Raw genomic sequence first — 20162 nt, 5'->3', positions numbered from 1 at the left:
ACAATTCAAAAGGACCCTGTGCTCCCAGCAGCTGCCACTGCTACTGTGGCAGTGGCAGCAGCTGGAGACCTAGATCCTTTAAATTGCTGGAGCAACATTATGCAAAAATGCTTATGTGGGGCACCCAAACTTGCAAATTGGGAGTAAACATGTCATTGGAAAGAATTGGCTGTGCATTTCTAGATTGTGAGGACTTTGTTTTCTTGCTTTTTTAAACATTAATGCAGTGCGATAGTATGACTCTTCAGCAGAGTGGCAATATTTATAGCTAAAATACGTGCTAACGTATCAGTAGGTGAACACAGCCTAAGATGTCCAGAATGACTGGGAACTTTTCAAAATAATTCAAACTCCCCAGGTCCCTGTCCATTATAAATACTTTGTTAAAGGCAGGGAATTCTGTTACTCTGGAGTTCTTTGTGGAAGTATTGGAAGGGGCTTTATCACAGCCCATAACAAATTCCAAGATATTACTTAATGTTAAAACTACTTCTATGGCTCTCAGGCTATGTCAGGGATGTAAAATTCCATTTAATCAGTTAACCAGCTAAATGTGCATTTAACTGATTAACCATTTAAATCGGATCCACAGGAAAGGTGCTACTTCATTCTGGCCAGACCTGGGGGGAGGAGGGGAGGCCTCTGGCTGGGCTGGAGTGCACTCCGCCTATGGTGTGATACAGTACAGCATGGAGCTGCTCCAGTCAGACCGGGTCCACCACAACACAAAGCTGCTCCAGCCGGGCTCAACCGACCCCGCCAATGGCAGAGTGGGCCTGGCCAGGATGAAGCACCTTCCGCCTGTGATGCGAGCAGGGGACTACTCCAACCCAGCCAGACCAACACTTTTCTATCACTAATCAGTAAGGGTGTGTTTAGACTACATGACTCCATCGATGGAGCCATGTAGATGAGTGTACTTGGCAAAGGGAAATGAAGCGGCGATTTAAATAATCACCGCTTCATTTACATCAAAATGGCCACCGATCAGCTGTTTGTCAGCACGGCGTGGTAATCTAGACAGGGATCAGCCGACCCCAGAACCCTTTGTCGTCAGATCCTTTATGCCTTGTGAAATGTCAACAGAGCCGTATAATCTAGACACACCCTAACTGGTGACATCCCTGGGCTGAAAAAAAGAATAGTGCAATGCTGTAGGTATCAGTTATATGGATGTGAAGTCACCTGGACTTTTCTCTAAATGGGTTTAGATAAAATAAAGATGAGAAGAATACCAGATCTCCATTCTACCTAACCATACCTTACTTTTGTCACCTTCTTCCATCTTCTCCATATCTCCTATGTCTTCTATTATGTTAGTGTAGCACCATCCTAATGTGTTGTGTCTATATAGTTTTGGTTTGTATTTAGGCAGCTTTGACTAGTTGAGAAATTGAAGAATTCTGTTACAGATCCTCTGAAGTTCGTGTTGCTTATGTCCTGAGCTCAAGAATTGATTAATCTGATGTACTGAACATCTCAGAAAGGTTGCTTTTTTCTTTATTACAGTTTTCATTCCTGTGCTAGTTTTGACTGTTTGTGAAAATAACAGGATACTGGCAATGCTAATATCAAGCACAGCATCAAACATTGCTAAACAGCCTTCCCCAGATGTCTCTGCTAACATTAGGGATATAAAATCTTGTTTAATCAGTTAACTGGTTACACATTGACTACATCTAGAATATCGCCATGCCTCATTTGCATACTTAATAAGCCGGCATTTTGCGCAAAAACCTCTGCTTGTGCAAAAGCTGTTCTACCTGAAAAAAAGTGGCAGAGCAGCTCTTGCACAAGAGGGGTTTTTTGCACAAAAAGGAGCAGTGCAAAAGCTCCTTGTGCAAAAAATGGCAGCTCATTAAGTATGCAAATGAGGCACAGTGATATTCACCGCTTTGCATCATTTGCATATTTTCTTGTACAAGAGAGGGCAGCAATCTAGATGTAGCCACTGTGTTTAACTGGTTAACTGCTTACACAGGAGTGGGTAGGGAGACCACTCCAGCCTGGTTGAGTTGGAGCAACGCCCTGGCCCGCAGAATAGCAGGACATCCAGGTGGGGACTGCCACAGTCAGGGGCTGCTCTGGCTAGGCCGGGCCCATCACCCTGCACAACGGGCAGGCAGGAAGCTGCTCAAGCCCAGGCAGGCTGGAGTACCCCCTGCTCACAGTGCTGGAGAAAGCCTTGATTTTTAGCTCAAGTAAACACCAAAGAAGTATTTAAAAAAATCAGGCAAACTGCAATTGCACAATCCTCCTGTCCTGGACCTAGTCCAGAGAGCAAAAATAGGACGAACAACATAACATTTAAGAACAAAAAATATCTGATAAGTAAAAAATATAAATATTATTGTACATCATGTGTAGCAGATCTATGAACGGCACAAGATACTTCCTGTCCCGTACTACAGCATTTCTCTGGAAACTTGTGTGTTAAAAGCTTCCATAACATGCAATATTTAAAATTAGGAAACAAGTTCCTATTTTTTAGACATTAGCACAAACAAGTGCTAGATTCACAGCCTGGGATATTAAGCCTCTGTATTTATCTACAGAATAGATGCCACATGGATAGTGGCAGTGGAAGCTTCTCCACATTCTCTTAAGTATTTGAAGCGCCCACTGCAGCAGTATTTGCACAACTTTAACATACCTTGAAGAGATCAATTCTGGCAGTGTTTCCACTAAGCTTGCTAACAAAGGTTTGTGACAGTGATTTGCAAATATGATGTGGTCATCTGCCCATTAGGCAATGAATACCCACCAGAGAGAAAACAGTTTGTCGGTGAACAGTTTTAGGTGCCTTAATACTACAAGGAGATTGGCAAACAGAAAAGACTTCAAAGGAGAGAAGACAGAAATGTTAAATGACTATAGAAAATGACCTTCGGGAAAGATTAAAAGAACCAAATTCAGTTCGTCCCCCCCTATAAATTGGCAAAGCTGAATTAAATGTCACTATACCAGGGCTGAGGAGAGAAATGCTGGGCCCCTGGGAAAGGAAAGGGGGCTGGTTCCATGCCTTCCCATAATGGGCAGGTCCTTGGGCAGAAGGAATAGGCTGGGTGCTAACCTCCCCAACAACCAGTCTGCATTGCCGAGACCACATGTCCAAGTGCTCCAGCAGCGATTTCATAGGGCCATGAGCTCCAGCCGCTGCCATAGCTGTGGTAACTATGGCCAGGAGCCTCAGGCCCTTTTCAATCACCAGGCCCCCAGGGATACTGCCTCTTTGCCCTCTTTCCTCCATCTGCAGCCCGGCACTACACCAATTCTCATGAACTGGGAATCCACAATTTGGGCAGCTTACCTAACTGGCAGTGAAGAGCAGGGTCTTTATTATTTGTATTCCTGCTGTGCTAGGTGATATACAAGTACACAACAAAAAGAAGGTCTCTACCTCCAAAGAGCTTACCATGTAATTATTAACAGCAATAATTGTTAAATTACGCGAAGGGACCACGTACTAGGGATGGAGAGGAATTTAGCATAATAAAAAGGGTCTAGGGATATGACCACCACTGCTCGCTATGCTCACGAACCCTCCTGTCTCTGGGAACAGGTAGGCCTGGCTCTCCCCTCTGGCCACCACGGAGCGCTGGGGCCATGCCAGCCCTGGCCTCTCAGGTTCCCGGGGCCTTGCCAGTCCAAGCCTCTCGGCCCCCAGGGCCACACTAGTCCCAGCCTCTTATCCCTCCTCCCCCTGCCCCCAGCCACTAGGGCTGCCCCAGCTCCAGTCCAGCCCCAGCTTCTTGGCCCATCCAACCCCTTCCCCAGCTGCAGCTCCAGTCTCTCAGCCCCTCTCCAGCTACCAGAGGATGGCCAGGGCCAAACCAGAGGGTGGCAGCAGCAGCTCCTCACTGCACTTAGGGGCCTCGGCACTCCGGGATCCAGTGGGGAACCACCTCCACCTTCCTTGGGCCAGGTGATTGGACTGCCACCTGCCTGGCATTCCAGCCTCGTGCCCCACTCCCACCCCCCAAGATTAGAGAGCCAACACTGGTTTCCTGCAGAGGGGAGGGAGAGGAAACCCCCATAAGGGGAGGGCATATGGCTCCAGGCCCCCTTTACTGGGGGGGGGGCTTGCAGCTTCAGGTCCCCCCCACAAGGGGGGAGGGCACGCAGCTGTGGCCCACCAGAGTACCTTGGAAGAAAGAAGGGAGGAGACAGGGTGCCTGAGGGCAGAGGGAGGGGCTGTGGGATTCAGCGTGACATGATGACATCACTCTGTTGTCCTACAGGAACCTTTTTTTTAATAGATAGAGAGAGATAATTAGGAGCAATGGTACAAACTGGACAGAAAAAGAAAAGAAGATGCTGAGCAGGAAAATCTCTTTCTGTGAATTACATTTGTTAGACTGGGAAACAGCTTCCCAAGAAAAGTAGAAGAATCTCCAACACCTAGGACAGTTAAAATGAGATTGGTCAGGTATATGGAGAACAGTCATGCACAGGTAAGGGCAACAAACTAGATGTATAAGTTACATATTGGAATCATATTAATCAGAGATGACACAGGGTTTCAACCAGCAGCCTAGAAATGAAAGATTTGTGTCCTCTTACCACATCAAACAAAATTAAAAAAATATAATTAAATATAAGATCTGTGAACCAAGATTTTTTTTTTTTTGCATTAGCAAATGGGAAATGACTAATCATGAGTCAAATCATTAGCCAAGTAGTAAGACAACTTGCAATAACAGCCAAAGGCTCTCACAGCCTCCTTAGAGGAAATAGTGTTCTAGGCAAATGCAGAAGTGACAAGAGCCTTAGAGTGTCATTTAGATAATTTGGGTTTGGCCAGCTGCTAGCAGTGGCAGGAGGAGGAGCTTGGAGGGAATCCAGGTGCACATAAAAACAAGATAAACCAGGATATGACTTGCCAAAGACACTGTGGAATGAATAGTTGGAGCAAAGTTGTGCTGTGTGTACAAGTGCAGGGTGGATTAAGTGTCTCTTCTGAATCACTGGGTGCAGCAAATTGCTTGGTAGCAGATTAACAGAAGGTAAAGATCCCTGAAGTGAAGCTTATTCAGGGCCTGCTCATGGCTGTGGCCTCACAGAGCAATCCTAGAGCAGAGATGAAATCCACCTGCAGCTCCCACTTGACCTGCAATTCCAGAATGGGCCAAACTCCTCAAAAATAAGATGCACAAGCCCAAGACTAGACAAGAGGCAGGTTTCCTGTCTTCCTTCATAGCAGAATCCACTTATGTGCACTTCCGTAGCGTGAATCCCTTTCCATTAGTGCAATTGCTCCGCTGACTCAGAAGAGCAGTTTGTGCTTATGGGACTAATCCTGGCCCAAGAACTATTTTCTGGAATAAGACACTTACTTGTGTAAGTCACATAACCACAGACATAAATACAAGGTTATTTTAATAACCATTTCCCCAAAACAACCCCGTCTGTTGTTTTTTTTTTAATCTTGATTATTTTCTTCCTAATAGGTCTCAGCATATCAAAAGGTCTTGCGCAACATCACCAGCTGGACAACATCTGTTCTGATGAATCCTTCCAAATGCAATTCTAATAGGCTGTGGCTGATAGTGTTTCAGTGCAGAGACCTGAACTGTGCATTTCACACTTCACTTCACATTTCCTCTGCTTCTGATGGCAGGAGAGGTCATACAATAATTTACAGTACCTTTTGATCAGCTTTATAACTAGCCTTGCAGGCTAAAGCCCCTTCACTGTGGAAAATAGGGATTCAACGAGATTATAAAAAGAGTCAAAAGTCATGGTGGAAAGTGATTATAATTATGGTGACTTGCACTTCTATAGTAATCCCAAAATGCTATTTTAAGAACAAGATCTTTTGATCTCTACTCTGCTTCCTGTAAATCAACTCCTGACAGAGTAAAAAACCTTGGCAGCAGGTGAGCTCATAAAAACACATTTAGCTGCTGGGAATTTATTCTGTAACATGCTGAGCTTCAACATTACTTGGATACTTGTTTCACAGGGTTTGATTATGTGATAACGTGGTGTGGGTAGCTACAGTATGGAAAGAGATCTGTGTTTTGGAACTGGTTTCATAAAAGTATTAAAATGTGGCTCCTATCTAAATCAGCTATGAACTTTGGTCACCTACTTGAGAAGCACTAAACCTTGTTCAAAGACGTCTTTGCAAATTTGTTCAAGACTAGGTTGAGCATGCGTTTTGAAAATAGTTTTAAATATAGCTTGACTCTCCGCATGGACCATGTTTTAAAACCTCTTTCAAACAGCTTGCCCTCTGGTGTATGGATGGTCAGACGTATGAAGGCTTAATTAACTGACCTAAAGGATCAAAAACTTTTGCATTTGTCATAGTTCCTGCTTTATGCTTCTGCTTCTTAAAAATCTGCTTCACCTTTCCTCTCCACCACCCTTTTTCTCTAGCACATAGTAAGACTGTTTGTAATGAATGATATCATCTTAGAACTCACACCACCAAAGAGTGGCCACTCCTTCCTAGTCAATCACTCTATAAAGGTTACATAACAAGACATTGTTTGTTCAGCCATCGCAATACTTTGAAAAAATGTTCAGGATCTGTAGAACCAACACATAATTTGCAAGTACAGGTTGGACTTTCCTGGTCCGGCACCCTCAGGACCTGACTGGTTCCGGATGAGGGATTTTGCCAGACCAGAGGAGGTCATATCTGGCCATCCTGCTATCGGTCTCTACAGCCTGGAAGCATCCGCCAGCCTTGTGGCCCATTCCCCCCGTGCTGCCGGTCTCATTGACTTGCTGGTCCCTTCACCTCTTTCCCAGCTACACTGGGCAGCCCAGCTCCCTGAACACTGGGCTCCTGGCCTTGCTGGGCAGCCGTGTTGGGTTGTACCTAGCAGCTCAGCTGCAGGGTGCCGGACAGCCTAGCTGTGGAGATCCCAGCCATCAGACCTCCACTGGGACTCTCTGATCCTGGAACATCCACGATCCTGCCAGACCACGGATGATACTGGGCCAGGAAGTCCCAATTAACAGAGATTCAACCTGTACTAGATACGCCCATGGAAAGTCTGATCATTAAGTTGCACAGACAAGGAAGGAATTCTGCACTGAGATGAAACTAGTTATTAGAGAAGAACAGAAAATAGCTCATTGATTTAACACTGTTAATGGTTTGGCATTACAGCTCACAGTGACAGCTTACTGAAGCACAGCTCTCCCATGTACCTTAGTGGGAGTTCTACATGTTCACATGTAGATCTGAGGTCAGAATGTGACCCTAAAATAATGCTGCATCTACTCTGGTAATTTGTTCTAATTTCAGCCACCAACAAAACTACACCAGTGTGATCCCATAGATCACTCTACTTTAGGAATGCCATATAATAGGGACTATACTGGAAAAGCATTCCCAGCATGGATGCAGCTTATTCTGGCAAAGCTATGCTTTTACAGGTATCGCTTATTCCATCACTCCTAAATAGAACAAATTATACTGGCTTCTGCCTGTTGCCCCACTCCCAGGAAGCCGGTTACTATCACATGCTGCTGTCTCTAATACAGAGCTAGCAGTGAGGGGTGGCAGCTGGCTCCCCAGGAACTGGTACACATCAGGCTCCCAGCCTTGTTCCCAAGGAGCTGGCTGCCACCCCACACTGCGGGCTCTGATACCCCACAGCACAGGATGGCAGCAGGGCTAGAAGCAGGCATGTAACCATTACAGTAACCGATAAGCTTATGCTTATCAGTTAACCATTTAAATAGTTATACTATTCCATCCCCATTGATAACTGGTTAAAAGATAGGAAACAAAAGGTAGGAATGAATGGTCAGTTTTCAGAATGGAGGGATGTAATTACTAGTGCCCTGCAGAGGTCTATACTGGACCAATCCTGTTCAAAATATTCATAAGTGATCTGGAGAATGAGGTAAACAGTGAGGTGACAAAATTTGCAAATTATAATAAACTGCTCAAGATAGTTAAGTCCAAAGCAGACTGTGAAGACCTTCAAAAGGATCCAACAAAATTTCCACCTTTCACTTAGGTGACTGAGCAACAAAATGGCAGATGAATTTTAATGATGATAAATGCAAAGTAATGCATATCGAAGACATAGTCCCAACTTTATGTACAAAATGATAAGAACTAAATTAGCTGTTACCACTCAAGAGAGAGATCTTGGAGTCATTGTGGATAATTCTCTGAAAACCGTTGCAAGCATGCAACTAAATTGGCCTAACAAGGATTGGGACCATAGGGTAACGAGCGCAAATTGCTCCAATTGCCTTAACCTATTCTGGAAGAAGCGGAAAGGAGACACTCAATCTCACCATCCGCAACCACATTCACAGTCGGACGAAATGCAAGCCGAGCACCAGGCACCAGAAGGAGCTCATACCGAGGTTGAAGCTGTCGGCATCAGGAACCGGCTCGCTGACCAGGCGATCTAAGCAGAGGGCACCCCCGGGGCGGTCCCGTCGCCAGATCCTCTTTCAGGTTTTCTCTCTCTTCATTGGATTGATGATGTTAAAGGCCATGTGCAACTTCTGGGTCCATAGGCCTTCCTCAATGTCCTCCCTGGGCCGTGTGCACTCTATGCAGGGGGGCATGTACACTCTGTGCAGAGGGCCATGTGCACTGCAGGGGGCCATGTGCACCCTGTGCAGGGGGTTGTGTGCACTCAAGTTCAGGTGCGTAAAAGTTCATCACTCATTGCATGTTCGTTTCCCACACACACCATGCATTCATTCAAGAAGGGGGAACCATAAAGGGAATTTACAGAACCTGTCCAGGGGTAGGGGGCAGCTGTCTGGCCAGGGAGTTGGGGGCAAGGAAGATTTTGGGCAGAGGGCAGAGGAGTCTCTGGGCAGAGGCAAGGGGTCTTTTGCCAGGGGGTGTCTGATCAGAGGGCAGGGGCAGGCTGTCTGGCCAGGAGGCTGGGGGCATAGGGGATTTTGGGCAGAGGTCAAGAGGTGTCTGGACAGGGGGTGTCTGGCCGGGAGGCTGAGGGCAGAGTAGATTTTGACCAGAGGGCAGAGTGGATTTTGGCCAGAGGGCAGGAGGTATCTGGCCAGGGGGCTGGGGGCAGGCTTTCTGGCCAGAGGGGGGATAAGTGAGGGGGTGAGATTTGGACATGGGGGACACTTAGTTGTTTTCGTGCTGTATGATAGGCACCATGTAACATGCCTCCCACTGCTCCCATTCCCTGGAATGAAGCCTCCAGGAAGGGTTCGCAGGGGAAGCTTGTAGGGAAATGTTTCCCAGCGGAGGGAAAACACAGCGCACATGGAGAGATATTTGGTTCCTGGTTTCCCACATGGCAGAAGTAAAAGAGTAGCACACTGAGCCATATTTCACTCCACTTGTTCCCCGCACACCAGATGTGGTGGGGAGGCTCTTTCCCCCTGCCCCCTCACTGGATGCCAACACTGTCATTCTAATCAAGTAAGGGGTCCATAAGGCTATAGCGCCAGCACTGGCTCCCTGCTGAGGGGAGAGAAATGGGGGGCTGAGCTGGGGCTCCAGAAGAGCCATATTTGACTCCCTAGTGAGCCATAGATTGCCAACCCCTGGTCTACCCTGCACAACTGCTCTGAGTGCCAGATACAATGATGGGTTGTCACTGTCCATATCATGCACAATGTCAGGTTCCTGAGTCTTCTTCCTCTGTCAGTAACTTCAAGATGAATTCCGCTACCATGCATGAGATCCTAATGAGAGTTAAGTATGAGAGGGGTAGCCGTGTTAGTCTGAATCTGCTAATGAGAGTTAACAGAGCATGCCAGAGAAGTGAGGCTCCATTGTTTCTCACTGCAGAAATCAGAATACACAGCAGAGACTGGTGCTTGGAAAAGGGCACCAATGGACACCAGAAGTCCTAGAACAAAACAGAGCCTAACTGCATGTTTTGCTCAGTTTCAAGATGCCCTATGCTCTGTTCTGATACCACAATACCTAGCGACAGATGGGCTGTGTCTACACTGGGCCACTTATTCCGGAAAATCAGCCGCTTTTCCGGAATAAGCTGCGAGCTGTCTACACTGGCCCTTGAATTTCTGGAAAAGCAACGACGCTCTACTGTACAAAATCAGCCGCTATTCCGGAAAAACTATTCTGCTCCCGCTCGGGCATAAGTCCTTATTCCGGAACACTGTTCCGGAAAAGGGCCAGTGTAGACAGCCCAGTAGTCTTTTCCGGAAAAGCGCGTCTACATTGGCCACAGACGCTTTTCCGGAAAAAGGGCTTTTCTGGAAAAGCAGCCTGCCAATGTAGATGCTCCTTTTCCGGAAAAACTGAAAACGGTATAGTATTCCATTTTAAGCATTTCCGGAAATTCATGCCAGTGTAGACACAGCCATGGTGTCACCGTGCAGTGTGGGATACATACCTTAAGTGAATTGCTCGTGCTGTCAAAAAGAGAGCTTAGATATGAACACAATCTATTGCTAGAGGGAACAAGTGTAAACACACTTTGGAAGCTTTTTTGTGTGTGACTTCGCATGTCAACATTAGTTTCCCCGACAAAACTTGGTAGTGTAGACACACCCTCGCTTTCTCTTTTTTTCTAAAGTGAAGACAAAGGCTGCCCCTCTCCTATAATGTGATCTGTGCAGGTGTTAGTAAGGATGTAGCAGAACATGTCCTTAGTCCTATATCAAGCTCCACAGAAGCAGTGTGGCTTTCTATGGGTGCAGGGTATTCATCTATGTATGCTGGGGGGGCTGTGGGATTCTAGGGTGGAAGCTCTATAATAGCTTTCTGGAAAAACTTCTTTCGAAAGGGAGCATCAACACAGCAAAAGTGCATTAAAAAAGTGATTTTTGAAAGAGAGTATCCACACTGATTGGACGCTATCTCGCATATAAGATCACCTGGAACCACTTAAGGCAGGGAATTAGGTCACTCGTTGCTTCCGGGTGCTGTTGCTTAAGCCTAGCTAAGACACACGCTTAAAGGGACACCCCTGGACAGCCGTTTCTCTGCTTCTGCTGTTTGCTTGCCTACCTCTCTAAAGGACAGCAAAGCTCTTGCAGTGCGTTCTCTGGTTGCCCAGCGTTTTTGGACACCAGAGCATTTTCTTTTTGCCATGGAACTGAAACTGCCTTTGGGTACGTGATGACCCCACACAGACATGCTGCAGTTTCTGCAGCAGTTTGTGCAGGCTGCCTTCATTGCCCTCCACGAGCTCGACCCCGAGCTCATCCTTGAGACCCTCTCCCTGTGTGTGGGAGCAAGGCCCTTGCAACTGCACCCCACAGTGGAGAAACGCTTTTGGAAGCTGGACACCAGTTCCAACTGTTGGGACCAGCTGGTGATGGAGTGGTGGGATGACCAGCAATGGCTCCAAAACTTCCACATGCAGAAGGCCACCTTTTTGGAGCTGTGTGCCTGGCTTGCCCCTGCCCTCCGCTGACAGGACACCCACCAGTGGCCTGCCATCCCCCTGGGGAAGTGGGTCGCCATTGCCGTCTGGAAGCTCGCCATCCCAGACAGCTACCAGTCGGTGGGCTCTCCTCATGGAGGTAAGGCACTCTCGGGCTGCAGTCCCTTTGAGTGGGGGGGGTGTCCTGGAAAAGGGGGACCGTAGGGAAAGCGGGGTGGGTGGGCAGAGGGAGTGGGGGTGAGGGGTGAAGCCCCGTCCCCAGGGGGTTGTGCCGTCCCACCCTCACACAACCCTGCTGATGGAGGGGCAGCCTCATAGGGGGTGGCTCCTGAGGTGTTTGAGGTGGAGAAGGGAAGAGGGCAGCAGGCACCTCCCAAGGGTTCAAGCATTCCCCCTTATTTTCTGTTTTGTGTGTTTGTTTCCTTCTGCAGGTTGGGAGGAGAAAACCTGCGCAGGGTCATCCGCCTGGGAGACCTGGACCCAATCGTTGCAGGATTTGCCACCCTTGGGGTTCCTGAACTGCAGGGGAACTATTGATGGAACCCACATACCAATCTATGAACCAAGTCATCGAGCAGCCCAGTATATCAATATGAGGAAGGGCTACTTCTCAAGGATATTTCTATCAAACTCTAATAGGTGAGCATCTCAATTAAAATAACCCCAAGCCTTCCTTGCCTATGCTCTAGAATAGCTCTGACTCAGCCATTGGTGGCCAGCTATTAGAATGGGGCCAGCACAGAGGCAGAAAAACATAGACAAGGATATGCCATGGTTTACAGGCATCTTTGAAAGTAACACAGATAAATGGGCTAGAATACAATATTTAAAAGTTAAACATAAATCCAGATGTGCATGCACCAGAGCAAAGTGGTCATTTCAAAACTGCCAAATTGCTGCAGCATCACAGATGATATTGAACTCATGTTTCCTCTACTGGTCACACAACCCATGTGACACTGTTTATCTGATTCATTGCATTCATTGCCATCCCTTATGAATTCTAGCCTTTTTCTTAAAGGCATCAGTGCCTGGAATCATGGAATTATATGAACGTTTTAGCTTTGATTTTTTTAGAAATGCAAGTTTCTAGCTCTCGTGATTTTAGAAAAAAGTTTGTAATGTGACTATGGAAGGTTCAAAAACAGAAAGAAAATAAAAAGAACCCTCAATTTGTTATATTTTAGATTGCACAATTTTAAGGCAATCTTTTGATTTTTGGAGTGTTGATTCATATTTTTGAATGTTTGAGCTTGTCAATACTGCATTTAGCAATTGCCTCATACAATTTACTATAGCGGTGAGCTCAGTGAGATAAAATCATATGAACTGTCCTTTGCAATGAATGGAAAACAGCAGGGAAATTGAGGCTTTTAGCATGAAAAATCAACAGTACCTTGACACAGGTGCCTAAACAATTGCAGGATCAGACTGCAATATGACAACTACTTCAAATAAAGCCTGACCCAAAATACACAGACGTCAATAGGAATCTGTCCACTGACTTCAGCTGGCTTTTTTCTTCTGGTTCCAAACTGTTAAGTACTGGATCATTCACCTTTTGTACCACAGTCTGCAATTTAGTAAACAAGTTATAAATAGCCTGTAGCAGTAAAATTTGTAATTCTAATGAGGTGGAGAAGTAATATTCCTTTAAATAATCCAGTCAGGATGATAATTGTCATTCTCCAATACCGCTGAGCAGAAAAGTAGTCACAGTAGCATAATATAAGTAATTAGTTAACTATTTTAGGCAAGGATTCAAGCATGGCATTCAGATAATTTTTTGCATGTGAAGTTAAAAGATTACCAAAGGTTATGCTATCAAATAATTAATAGCCTGAGTATTCCACCACCTTTATATATACTGGGTAGTAGCTTTTTACACAAGCAGGCCCAATGAAGTTAAAATCACTAGTTATGTAAAGCACTACTTAGCATGAGTAAGGATTTCCTATCCTAAGCTTTTCTCTTGTCACAAAGGACTGGATTCTCATACTTTCACCATCTTTGGTCAGGTCTATACTAGGAGAGAAAGTTGACCCAAGATACACAACTACAGTTCTGAGAATGTGTTATTCTCGTAGCTGAAGTTGCGTATCTTAGGTTGAATTTTCATGGCATCCCCACTGCAGGAAGTCAAAGAGAGAAACTCTCATGCCGACTTCTCTTACTCCTTGTGACCTGGTGAAGTACCAGAGTCGAAAGGGACATAGTCAGCAGTGGATTTAGTGCTTCCTCACTAGACCCATTAAATTGAACCTCAGGAGATCAATCTCTACAGTGTTGATCTTGAGGTAAGTGGATACAAGCCCTTTGGTAGCAAAATGCCTTCACTGCCTTCTCTAAAGAGGTTTGTGAAGTGAGATGTCGCTTATCTTTGATAGTGACTTATTCCATTACTCCACTGATTGATATTTTGGAGATTGACTACTACAGGAGATACCTATTCCTAAGCAAAGATGACTGCAATGCCATGTTCCAAAATAGCTTAAAGCCCAGATCCTCCACTTGGATCCATAGGGGTGCAAGGGATGCCTCCACAAATACATTTGAAAGGCCATGGCCCGAAATTGTTGAGTTTCTATTACATTTTTGCAAATCAAAGCTTACCTATATTGCAAAACTCTGTTACACACTGTTGCAACATGTTTTAGTTCTGATCTTGAGATGGGGGGCTAAAAGTTGAAGATGTGTAATATAAAATACAAGCAGAAAAAACCCACAACTTAAAAAATCTCTGCAACTGTACCTAAAGAGCACAATGGGTTATTGTGTTTGTCTGTTTTTCAGCACTGCTATTCAGCTTTTAACCTGTGTCTCTTTAAAATAGAGGGACTGAGAGAAGCTTTTCTACTGCCATATGTTTTACGCAATTGGATAACCAGAAGCAAAACAAAAAATCCACACCACTTACCATAAAGCACTTGAAGTCAAGGTTATTTATAAGCAAAACCTATGAGGAGAGCTATTAGCATCATTTCAAACAAAAACTTTTAAACTGCTGTCAGATTTTCCTTAAACATTTTGAGGACTCAGTTACTCTTTTGGAATAAATGCTAATATGATTTATGTGCTACAAACACAGCCTTACAAAGTGTCTTTATAGTTGCTTTTCATTGGCTTTGTTTCAGAAGTAGAAAGACTAAAAGCAACACAGCTCTTTTATAGGAGGAGATCCTGTAATTATCAAATCCCTGCATGGAACATTATTGACTGTGAGTGCTCAGGATTAGGCCTGCACAGACCCCATTGTGGGTAGGGTTGCTAGATGGTTTAACAAAAAATATCAAAACTTCTCCCCTTTCCCCCCCCCCCCCCCAAAAAAAAACAACAACAAAACACTGGGAAAAATTATGTTGAGAAAAAAAAGGGGGAGACCAAAGATGTTGAGAAAAAAAAGGGTGCTGCACCTTTAAATGGCCCCATGCTCCTCACTCCCCTATCCCCGCCAGACATGGCAGGGGAAAATTGTCCCCGCCGGGCTTCCATCCACGGGAAACAAGAAATACCAAATATTTCACATTTCCGGTATTTTCTGGGTTTTTTACCAGATGGGGACTCAAATAACAGACAGTCTGGGTGAAAACCGGACACCTGGTAACCCTAACTGTGGGAGCAGGACAGTCTGTAGGATCAGTGCTCGTGGGAGGAGTGCTGAGGGTTGCTAACCATCAGTAAATTCATAGACAGTCCATTAAAAAGTGCTAAAATTGGCCCTGCGTGTATAAGTAAAACAACACCAAACTTTAGAGTGGAGCTGATGAGTCTCTCCTCCAAGGGCCCAGAATGAACTCTGTGCTGTGGGGCAGCTCCAGGGAGTCTGACTGTGTCTCTTTAAAACAGAGGGGACACAGCAGAAGCCAAGGGGGAAATTCTCCTCGCAGGGGCCTTCTCTCTCTTGCTGCTGGCTGGCAGGGGCTGCTCTTCTCCAGCTTTGAACTCTTCTTTAGTGTCATTAGCATCAGCACATCAGAAACTTTTGTTGGGAGTGAGTGTAGCACACACCCCTGCAAGGATCCCCAAAGATGTGAGAGGACAGGGTATGAAGCACAATGGACCTGGCATAGCAGCTTCCCACAGTCTCCACACTGGTAAGTCACAGGGGGAGAGTCACTTAAATATAAGCAATAAACTGTCTACTCCTCTGCTGGGAGGATGATTGCCTGTCAGAAATGGACCAAGAAAAATTATTAAAGCAATGGTTGACAGTGTAATGCATGAACACAAACTGGAGAAATTAGAGGACACTAATGTGGCTAGTAATTAGATTAAACTTGCATAACAACACTGCTGTATGATGTATGAATAAATACATTGAATAATGTTCATTTTTTTCTTTTTGGCCATCTTTATATTCTGTAAGAATATGTCTGTAAAAAGTTTGATTGGCTGGAATTTTTTATTATACTGTCATAAAAATTATTTTTAGCAGTTGGTATCCCTGGGGATGTAGTAAGTCCACTGCACAGGGATAGGTGTTCCTAACTTGGGGAGAGGCCATACCAGGGGACTGTATTCCATGTATTAGTCCAGGAGGGTGAGAAGACAACTCTGATTTACTGACTCAACTTCCTTCCTTCTTTCCCTCTTCTCCCACTAAAAGAAAATAAAGGGCAGTGCTGAAAGTGCTCCAGGATGCAATACGTCATAGATCTGGTAGAGAACATTTCTAAGAAGGAAACCAGGTTACTGAGGTATTTAGAACCTCTAGTGGGAAAACCTCTTCTGGTTGGCAGCTTCCCCCACCCCCAACTTTTGGAAAAAAGAAGCCAATCAGAGCTGATGCAGGAAGCAGGCAGAGCTCTGACCTACTCCACTCAGGAGCAGACACTGTTCTCACAGGGAAAGAGTAAGGAGTAGTAGCCCACCAGTTCAAAGAGACTCCACTCCCTCCACCTCTGAGCAGTGCTCCTTGCCCTCTCCTTAACTCCCAACCTTGGAATAGGTAAAGGGGGCCCTGTGGCAGCCACCCTTCAGTCCTGGGAATGGAGGTGAAGGAGCCCAGGAGCTGCATGAGTGGCAGGGGGGATGTGGGAGTGGTGGAGGTGAAGGGGGGATTACAGAATTGATTTGGGGTTGGGACCAGAATTAATTGCTAGGCAGAAGACAGGGAGATATAGAGGTGATGTAGACAGTCACTCTGTTCACACTACTAAGCACTGCAGAGGGGCTGCTTCCATTTGTTTGGTCCTGAGGCTGCAGTCACAGCTACAGTGCATTTCTTGTGGTGCTCCGTGTCTGGGAGATGGATTCTGTGCCTTTTGTCTCTGCATTGCACAGTGCTATTGTGCTAAGCCAAAGTTATGTAGTCTATAATGCCAAATGTAGAGATTACAGGACCACTGGTTGTGACTCCTTTCATACTGGAAAACTCTTATTGAATCTATTGGGTTAGGTTTGCCGGAGCATCTGAACTTACAGCAAAAGACAAAGCCTGGAGAATGTTTGTTTGGGGAAGAATGAGAAGGTACAAAAGGTAACTGTAGGTTATGTTTACAGATGTATTAGAGAACAGTGAAGTAGTACAGAAGGAAAGGCACTTGAAATATTCTAGTTTCATGCAGATCTCTTCTGTCACCTGTTTTTCACTGATCCTCTAATACTCAGGTGTACCATTAACAGACTGAGGCCACATCCATTCTAGGAAAGTAAGTCACACTTGAAAGTGGTTTAAACAAGTTTTAATGACTAGCATTATGACATTTTCACCCTTTTAAAGCTGCTAGTTGGTCATTGTTGACCCTGTGCATCTCATCAAGCCTGAGAATAATTGTAGAGGAGATAAAATTGGCACTAAGATTATTCTTCAAAAGGTTAGCTTTTTCATTCTGGGTGATTATGGCTCAACTATCCTTGTTCACCCAGTAACATGGTCCCATCTTTGCCTCTCCTTTTTCAAAGTGAAGTTTAAAAATAACTTAGATACTTAACAGAATTTGGAAGAAAGAAAACAGTGACTGGCATATTAACTATTTTAATAATTTGTAGCTAAGATGTTTCCCAAGCCATACCTCTGAGTCCAAACCACCACATAGTCTTCAGTAAATTCTGGCTCTCTAATGGGTTGGGGAGCAGGCAGGAAGGGGAACAACTGCGTGGACAGAATTCTGAGTGTGATACAATCTCTAAATTGTCCTTAAAATGCATTGTTGGCTTTTGAAACAGGAAGACCCTTTGACTGCTCTCAGAACTGCAGAATTATATATTTATTCATTCATTCATTCATTATTCAGTGAGCAGAGCTTCAAGAGTATATGTTTCTTTGTATTACTTTATGTTATTGTAAAAATGTAACAAACTTTCACTTATATACAACTTCTCATGTGTGGCAAAGGATATAGGGGAGAGTGTACCTATAAACATACATGTAAGTTATAGAGGAGACTTGAAGCTAATCATTACTAAGATTGCTGGAAGCTTCCCATTATAAACCCCTAATTTCATTTTCTTGTAACTTTGTCAAAATAATGTTTGGGGCTCAAACTCTTCCTTGACAGAAATTTAGCCATTTGCAAAAATGAGGCTAATGGAAAATAAACTGTTAGGCCATGTTAGAACCCAAGTTTCTGGAGTGTCACAATCCCTCTGCCATCAGCAAACACCTGTGATACTCACTGGGGGTATGTCTACACTACAAAGTTAATTCGAACTAACAGACGTTAGTTCGAATTAACTTTGATAGGCGCTACACATGCAAACCGCTAGTTCAAACTTAATTCGAACTAGAGGAGCGCTTAATTCAAACTAGGTAAACCTCATTCCACGAGCACTAGCGCCTAGTTCAAATTAACTAGTTCGAATTAAGGGGTGTGTAGCCCCTTAATTCGAACTAGTAGGAGGCTAGCCCTCCCCAGCTATCCCTGGTGGCCACTCTGGCCAACACCAGGGAAACTCTTCTGACCCCCTCCCGGCCCTGGAGCCCTTAAAGGGGCACGGGCTGGCTACGGTGCCCATGCCAGGTGCAAGCCTGCCAGCACCCAGCCAGCAGGCCCTGCACCTGGCATGGCTCGAGCCAGCCACCCGCTGTCACCCAGCCCACCGCCTCTTCCCGGGACCAGGCTGGTGGCTCCCGGGAGCCTGCCCAGGTCCGCAAGAGGCGGGTGCCCACCTGGTCTAGTGCGGACATCGTGGACCTCATCCACGACCTCCGCACTAGGCACAGGAAAGTGGCCGGCTAGGGCAGGAGAGCTGCCAGCCTGGCCACCCAGGAGCAGGTGTGCATGAAAATCAGGGTGGTCCAGTGAGAACCCTGACCCTGAGCCCTGAGCTTAGAATGGCCGTACTGGGTCAGACCAAAGGTCCATCTAGCCCAGTAGCCTGTCTGCCGACAGTGGCCAACCCTAGGGACCCTGGAGGGGATGGACCAAAACAATGATCAAGCCATTTATCTCGTGCCATCCATCTCCAGCCTTCCACAAACTTTGGGCAGGGACACCACTCCTACCCCCAGGCTAATACCACTCCATGGACCCAACCATCATGACTTTATCTCACTTCTCTTTAAACTCTGTTATAGTTCTAGTCTTCACAGCCTCCTGCAGCAAGGAGTCCACAGGCTGAGTATTTGCTTTGTGAAGAAGAACTTTCTGTTACTAGTTTGAAGCCTGCTACCCATTCATTTCATTTGGTGTCCTCTAGTCCTTCTATTATGGGAACCAATGAAGAACTTTTCTTTATGCACCCTCTCCACACCACTCGTGCTTTTATAGACCTCTATCATATCCCCCCTTAGTCTCCTCTTTTGTAAGCTGAAAAGTCCCAGTCTCTTTAGCCTTCTTCATATGGGACCTGTTCCAAACCCCTGATCATTTTAGTTGCCCTCCCCTCTTCCACTCTCTCTTTTCTCCTCTCCCACCTCCTTTTCCCAGTCTCCCCGAGTTTTGTTCAATAAAGAGAGTTTCTATTTTTGAACACAATTGTCCTTTATTTTGTACATCAGGAAGGGGGGCTTGGGAGGGGTAAGTGGAAGGGGCTGAGGGAGGAATGGGGTACGAGCCCCTGATGGGGAGGACTGGGCTGGCTCTGCGGGCTCCCCGGGGTGGAATCTCTCCTGCAGCCCCCCGATTGATCCCCCCGGATGGCAGCCTGCGGCAAGTGCAGCCGGTCTGATGGCCAAGTGCTGTGATGTGCCGAGTGTGGGCACTCAGGGCATGCCAAGCCAGGACTGCTTTGCAAGCGGAGAACCCCTGAGAACTGTCTGTCTGGGGTGGGGGTGGGGTCCCTTTAAGCACAGCCCTCGGCTAGCCTGAGACAGCAGCTCCACGCTCTAAGTCCTACTCTGATGCCCTGCCAGCACTGCTTCTGGCCAGCCTTAACTTCGGTTCAGGGTCCACTCAGTGTGGACATGATTGTTCGAATTAGCAAAATGCTAATTCGAACTAGTTTTTAAGTCTGGATGTGCTAATTCGAATTAGCTTAGTTCGAATTAACTAATTCGAACTAAGTCAGTTCGAATTAGTGCTGTAGTGTAGACATACCCAGGCAGAGTGTCCCATCTCCCTCTATTGCTGTTCTACACAGAGGTCAACATACAGGGGTTTATGCACTGCAACTGGCAACTGAAGGTCCTAACCCTGCTAGTGGATTGCAATATGATGTCATATAATCAACTTTCTGGTTTTCTGATGGCCTAGGATTAGGCCACAATTGACAATTCTTGTTGTATACCTCTTTTTGTGGAGACTGTTCTTTCTGCAATAGTCATTCTCTTGCTGATATTATTGACTGTGCATTATAACCACATTGAGGCTGACACAGTTTCCTACATATTTTGTTTTAGAACTGTTTGCAAGAAGCAGGGGAGAAGCTTAGAAAGATTTCTTGAGTTACTACATT

This window comes from Pelodiscus sinensis, chromosome 9 (assembly GCF_049634645.1).
Source record: "Pelodiscus sinensis isolate JC-2024 chromosome 9, ASM4963464v1, whole genome shotgun sequence".
NCBI lineage: Eukaryota > Metazoa > Chordata > Testudines > Trionychidae > Pelodiscus > Pelodiscus sinensis.
This window is presented reverse-complemented; position numbering follows the sequence as displayed.